The sequence below is a fragment of the Anguilla rostrata genome, chromosome 13 (genome assembly GCF_018555375.3).
Source record: "Anguilla rostrata isolate EN2019 chromosome 13, ASM1855537v3, whole genome shotgun sequence".
In the NCBI taxonomy this organism is placed as follows: Eukaryota; Metazoa; Chordata; class Actinopteri; order Anguilliformes; family Anguillidae; genus Anguilla; species Anguilla rostrata.
In genome coordinates this window covers 8,601,581-8,608,234 of record NC_057945.1, presented here as the reverse complement: position 1 = coordinate 8,608,234, position 6,654 = coordinate 8,601,581, and positions in this window count along the sequence as shown.

Below are 6,654 nucleotides of genomic sequence, written 5' to 3'. Positions count from 1 at the left end.
CGTTCTCATCAAAATACTGTCCTCTAATTAGACAAAATGCTCAACTTTCAGGGATGATAGATTCTTGCATATCCAGTGCTTTTCAAGTCTTTGAAAAGCTTGGTGCAATTGCACATGTTGCACCACAATGTTGTAAAAGTATTTTCAAATAATTCCATTAAATCAAACACTTTGTATTTGAAAATTCAGTATTTTAAATGTTTTTTTAAGACATATTTGAAAGTAGTTGCAAATCCATGCAAATGCTCATTAAATGTATTTTCAAATGCATTTTGTAATTTAAATACTCAGTATTTGTAAATGCTGAATTTCAAATAATTTCTAAATAAGTATTTAAAAGTAATTAAAATACTTTAAATATGTATTTGATCCAGGTCTGATGTAATCACAAACAGTCTTTTAGTGACTAACAGAGTGCATATTTTTGACCGGAAGAAAGACACTTTTTCGATGTACAAAAAAGCTAGGTTACTCACACATACAAAGAACTGTCTACAACAGTGGTTCTCAACTCGGGCCAGAAAGGGCCGGTGTGGGTGCAGGCTTTTGTTCCAACCAAGCAGTTACACACCTGATTCTACTAATCAAGGTCCTTAGTAAAGACTCCAAAGGTTTATTAGTAGAATCAGGTGTGTAACTGCTTGGTTGGAACAAAAGCCTGCACCCACACCGGCCCTTTCTGGCCCGAGTTGAGAACCACTGGTCTACAACAATGTGATTTTAGTTCACAGTCTGCAGTTTCTTTTGGGGTTTTTTTGCATCTGTTTTCTCTTGCATAAGGACATTTTTGACCGATTCAACTATCTCTAGACAGGGTGTTGGAATACGGTAAATTCACCCAGCAGCACAGCCAACATTCACGTAGCTTGGCCTGCAAATAGGGCCATCACCGAATCAGGGTTGTTTCGTGGACATGGAGTAGTTTTTTTAACAGTGAATAAATTGATTGTCAAAAATATTCACAATTGGATGTGTTGGTTCAGCCAAGATAAATGAACGGGCTAGCCCAGGATACTATTAAATGCAACAGTGAGTGACTGAGAACATTTGCAAGCTCGCAAGTTAGCTAACATTCACAGCTACAGTAGACACCAGATAGCTACTATTTTAGGCTTAGGCTGCATACCTTGGCACTAGCCTACGCTAACTGCTTACCTATGTGACAGTAACTGACATACAGCAACTCTGTCAGTTGTCACATAAGCGGAGCTACTTAACAGCTATGAGCGCTTAGTTAGCTAACCAGCTAATAATAATAAGTAAAAACAGGTCAGCGCACAATTTTTAATTTAATTGTGATTTAATCGATTCAGTGTTTAATTCATCCACCCCTCATAATTACATGGGCACTATTTCTATCACTTAGGCTTTCAAATAATTTGTCAATTTCATAAACTACGCTCACTGACCAATTATGTGGGACAGTGTAGTATAATGGGCAAAAAAACTGTGCTTGTAACCAAAAAGTCCACAGGTTTGATTCCCTGGCTGGACACTGCCATTGTATCCGTGAGCAAGGTACTTAACCTGTACAGCTTCAATGAATATTAGAAATATGCAAAGTCTCTAAAAGGTCCCATATAGTTCAAAGAGCAAGTCAGTAGTAGTAGTAGTAGTAGTAGTAGTAGTAGTAGTAGTAGTAGTAGTAGTAGTAGTAGTAGTAGTAGTAGTAGTAGTAGTAGTAGTAGTAGTAGTAGTAGCAGTAGTAGTAGTAGTAGTAGTAGTAGTAGTAGTGAAGAGAAGAAGAAGAAGAATAAGAAGAAAAAGAAGAAGAAAAAGGAGAAGAAGAATAAGAAGAAAAGAAGAAGAAGAAGAAGCAGGAGGAGAAGAAGGAGAAAAAGAAGATGAAGAAAAAGAAGGAGAAAAAGAAGAAGAAAAAGGAGAAGAAGGAGAAGAAGAATAAGAAGGAGAAGAAGAAGAAGAAGAGAAGAAGAAGAAAGAAGAAGAAGAAGAAGAAGAAGAAAGAAGAGAAGAAGAAGAAAGAAGAAGAAGAAGAAGAAGAAGAAGAAGAAGAAGAAGAAGAAGAAGAAGAAGCAATAAATGCAAGACTACAAATTAAAGGGGTGGCATCTGTTATGAGATTTGAATGTCATAAATGTTTATATAGTGCAATCTAAAATCCTTTACAAATGAAAAAGAAAATAATAATAATCAGCAGAACAATAGTAAATAGAGTATATTAAACGGTTCAAGAATGTAAATTGAATGAAGCGAAAGGGTGTAATGAACAAAAGTAATGAAACAACAAGTGATATCCTTCAGTGGACTTTAAATGCTGATTGAAGTGCCAGTGGAATGTGTGGCATTCGGTCTGCCAGAGAGGCAGATTGGTCTCGGCTGCGCTGGCTGGTGGAGAGAGCACAAGCACCTGCGTTGCGTTAGCTAATAAGCCCAGTTGCTTAAAGGTGTGCTGCTCTCCACAGTCCGGGGCTGAGACCAGGAGCTCACGCTGAGAGCACGTTTATGATTTTCGTTTTGTTTTAGTTTTGAGTTTTTGTTCGAGCACAATAGTCAAGAAAAGTAATCTTTGTTATTTTAGCTTGTTTTAGTTTATTGTTTTCGCCCAGAACCCGTGAGGGGGAAGGGTGAAGAGGGTTGTTTATTTAATTTCATGTTTGTGTGGGTGACCTCTCTCTCTCTCTATGCGGCAAACAATGGTGTGTCCCCCGCACTGCGGCATCTCTCTCCCAGTAGTGTCACACTGGTTTGTGACATTTGATGCCGAAACCCGGGAGGGAGCGGTCTCTGCTTAAGCCGAATTAGCCTTTGGCTGCATTCTCATGGTGGAGGTGTGTGACTTTCGGTCAGCCGGAGTGAGAGGCTGATTGGTCTCTGTTGCGCCGGCTGGTGGAGAGAGCACACGCACCTGGGCTGCGTTAGCTAATCAGGCCTGGCGTTTAAAGGTGTGCTGCTGTCCCCAGTTTGGGGCCGAGACCGGGAGCTAACACCAAGAGCGTGTTTGAGTTTGTTTAATTTCGGTTTTGTTTCTTAAGATTGGGAACAGTGAACCCCCACTGAAAAGTCGGAGGAGCTGGTCTGCTGGAAAGCAGTCCAGCTGCAGAGCGGGAAACTGAAATAGTTGTCACTCCGTTTTACTTTTTGTTATTTTTGGCTTGTTTTTTTGGTTTGTTGCGCGGAACCCGTGAGGGGGAAGGGTGACTGTCGTTTATTTTATTTCATTTTTGTGTGGGTGCGCTCTCCCTTTCCATGCGACAGACAATGGTGTCCCCCCGCACTGCCGTATCCCAGGAGTGGTACGCTGGTGTGTGACAGTATGGATTTCTGACATGTTTTAATTAGCCAATTAAAGGGACAAAATGAACAAATTAAAAAATAGTCCACTGTCTTCAAGCTGTTTGTCTGAATCATTTTCCCCCCCATAACCCTTTGCTGCCAGCTCTGCCTTCCATTCCTCGTGGGAGATACCTGCAGTCTCTTGGCAGTGGCAATTGCCAAAATACTGTTTATGCAATGGAGGCTTTCTCTCCTTTTTACGTTGGCTGCAATCGATCACCTCTGCCTTCTTCGTGTACTTCTGGGTGTACACCCCAAGCCTGCTCTTTCTGCAGCTTCCTCTTCCTGTAGCATGTAGCATTGTATGATACAGGAGGGGTACCCTGCCTTCCTGGAGCAGGAGCTGCAGCTGTTGGGGAAGCACCAAAGATGACTTTTATAGGCTGGGTTCCAGCAGGCTGTGGGGCTGGGAGAAGATGCGCAAGGGAGCGAATGGCTCTGGCTGAGCTGCATTCACAGCTGGGGGATTTAGCAACTGTGGAGGAATGGCCTCCACTGGATACGGGGCACTGAGGGAGCTGGTGTTGGTGGTTGGCGGGGTGCTAAATTGTGTGGCTGTCGATGTTGCTGGTGCCAGTCTCATTTTTGTTTTCGCCGTTCCAGCAGTGTTTGGCAGCAAGTTCAAAATAAACTGCCAGACTGGAGACTGCAAGGAGCTGGGATGGGAGCTGGAAGGTTGCCAGCTGCTGCAGTGGGTGCATCCGGCAGAGCAATGCCCTGCAGCAGAACGCCCCGCTCCTGTGCCTTAAAATGCCACCTGTACCTAAAATTGAAGAAAAATAAAGTTTAACATTTAATATGGTTATGATGCTCATTGTGTTCTGGACCACAGAGTAATCCTCAAACTTACCACTGTGTAAGAGTGATGTTGTTAATCTCAGGCAAATGCAGCGTGGTCTCCCTCATCACTCTGGCACTGCTGGGAATGCACTCCCTGATGTGCCTATATGCCCGTCCAATCACGGTCCGCCTGGAGAGTTTGAGCCCACCGGATGAAGTGGAGCTGGGGTACAGCTCACACAGTGTAACCATGACTGCCTCTGCAACACAGTTGCAGTCGGGCCACTGTGCAGGACTTGAATAAGCCCCCAACAAGCACCTGAAAACAGATCACGATCAATGGAAGTGATATCACAAAAAATACAGATTACACATAATAAATGTGTAGGTTTTCTTGTTTAATTATAACCTCTCTACTCCTGGGGCAACAATGGTTTTAGTGGCCCTGGACCTTCCTTTACTGAGGGATGACTAAGCAAGTAATTGAATGCAGTTGTAGTATAACGACATGCATTATTTTTTACAATAGTATAAAACAATTACAAGTGTTCTGGAATGGATCAATTACTTATTTTGCACCTGTGACTCAACTACTTCAGCTTCTGCAATGAGCTCTTGGTCACTCAAAGCAGCTGTGACAGCTGAAAGACAACAGATTTGCCATGATCGTAGTGTGCAATGGCATTCATATCCAGTGTTTTTCCTTCCTTGTGTATCAAATGCAAATTCACATGCAATATAATCAGTGCAAACTCAAATTTGGTTATTCAAATAATTATCATCAAAACAGTGCCAAAACTTCTATTATGAGTATATAATTATAATTGAAATAACTTACAGGGTTTAACCTTGTGGGGTGGCAAAATCTTCCCGATGCTCTTGTCCAGGACCTGAGTGTGTGGGGCCTTCCCAACCAACAGGGACCGAAGCCCAGCAGCTGCAGGCTGAGGGGTACTGGGAGTGCTCCTTTTATTTTAACGGCCTCTCTTCCTTCCAGAAGAAAAGTTCAGGGTAATCCCTGAAAGCTGGCTCGTTCGCTCTGTGGCTCCAGGAATCCTTGGCACCCAGGGTACTATCGCTGTTGCTGGAGGCCACCAGAAACCCGGCGTATCCCAGGGCCTTCCCTGCTGCCCATTTAAATGTTTGTCCCTGGAAAGCTCCAAACTGCAGCTGATATTGGCCCAATGGGTGCTCCCGGTCGCCCGTGTCCCAAATGGCACGCAGAACCGCGTTTCGTGCTGAATCCAGCACCCTTTGTTTAGAGCCTGCCCTTGCCCACAGACCGTTGCTGTTTTCATTTTTAACTTTGAAAGCAGCTGGAGTGTCAGCCATGTTCAGGCGGTCATCATCCTTCGTGCGGAAAGAGGGGTACATTTTCTGTGGGGGAAAAACATCCATTTCACAGTTGTACCTAATTAAAGGGCCTTGTTCATTTATCGTTAAAGCCAGGCACACTGGTAAGCTGCATGGTGCAAAAAAATATATATTCACATTTCACACATGCTCCCAACTGCTGCAGTCCAGCATCTACCTGTTACATTAACGGCTAGCAAACACGCACAGTGGAGCAGTACCACTCTGATTCTGCCTCTTAACTATTTAATGTGCATATGGGAAGATTAGAAAACAAATATCAGCTTTGTCGACTGCAATGACAGCAGCTTTGTTAACCACTAGCCCAGCTAAGATCGCAGCGCCAGCTGCACTTTATCACGTCAGAAAGGCCAACCAGAGATAAGGCTACGGCTGAATGTTCTAAGCCATCACTGTCTGATGGATAACTATCAATAAGTGTACTTACATTGTCTCTTTGCGCTTCTCTGTAGAAGTTCAGGTGTGTGCAAAATTATTCTCAGAAATTGTTTGCTCAAGTTCACTTCTCTTAAAACATTTGTGGGGTGGCATCTGACACCTGGAGTAGCCAATTAGATTTCAGGGGTGGTGTTTTCCCTATTGTCCACTGAGATTAATGGGGTACCTGTGGGAAACTTTGATGCATTAGACATTAATTGATCAAAGTTGGATGGTTGATAGCCTGAACCAAATGGGTGGCAGACACACACACATAGAGCTAACATAGACCGTCTGACATTAACCAGCTAGCATTAAGCTGGTTTGTCATTACTTAGCCTTGGAGAAGCATCACAAAACTGGCAAGCAACAAAATTGTCCTAGTAAACATAAGCGCCTAATTTATGTGCTTGGCTAATGTTACGTTTTAATTTCTCCAATAACTCAGCAGCTAACCACAGACTATTTATTTGTTTTATTTTTTATTAGTTTTAAAGTTAACCCAAAAACCTTCCATAATAGCGTCATTTTACAAGTAATAGTTTGGGCTTGGCAAATGGTTTGTTCTGGTGAATAAACTAAAAGTAAACTAACTGGCTAATGGTAAACATTAGCAATAAATAGCCAAGGGCTTTGCGAAAGAACACTGTCAGCTAACTTGGGAAGCTGAAAGAACATTTTCTCTACTGTCAACTAATATAACTAATGTTTTCTTCAATACTCAGAAAACAATATTCAGCAAATGAAAACAATGGAGCTGAAGGCCACAGAAAATTCCAAGACAACTTA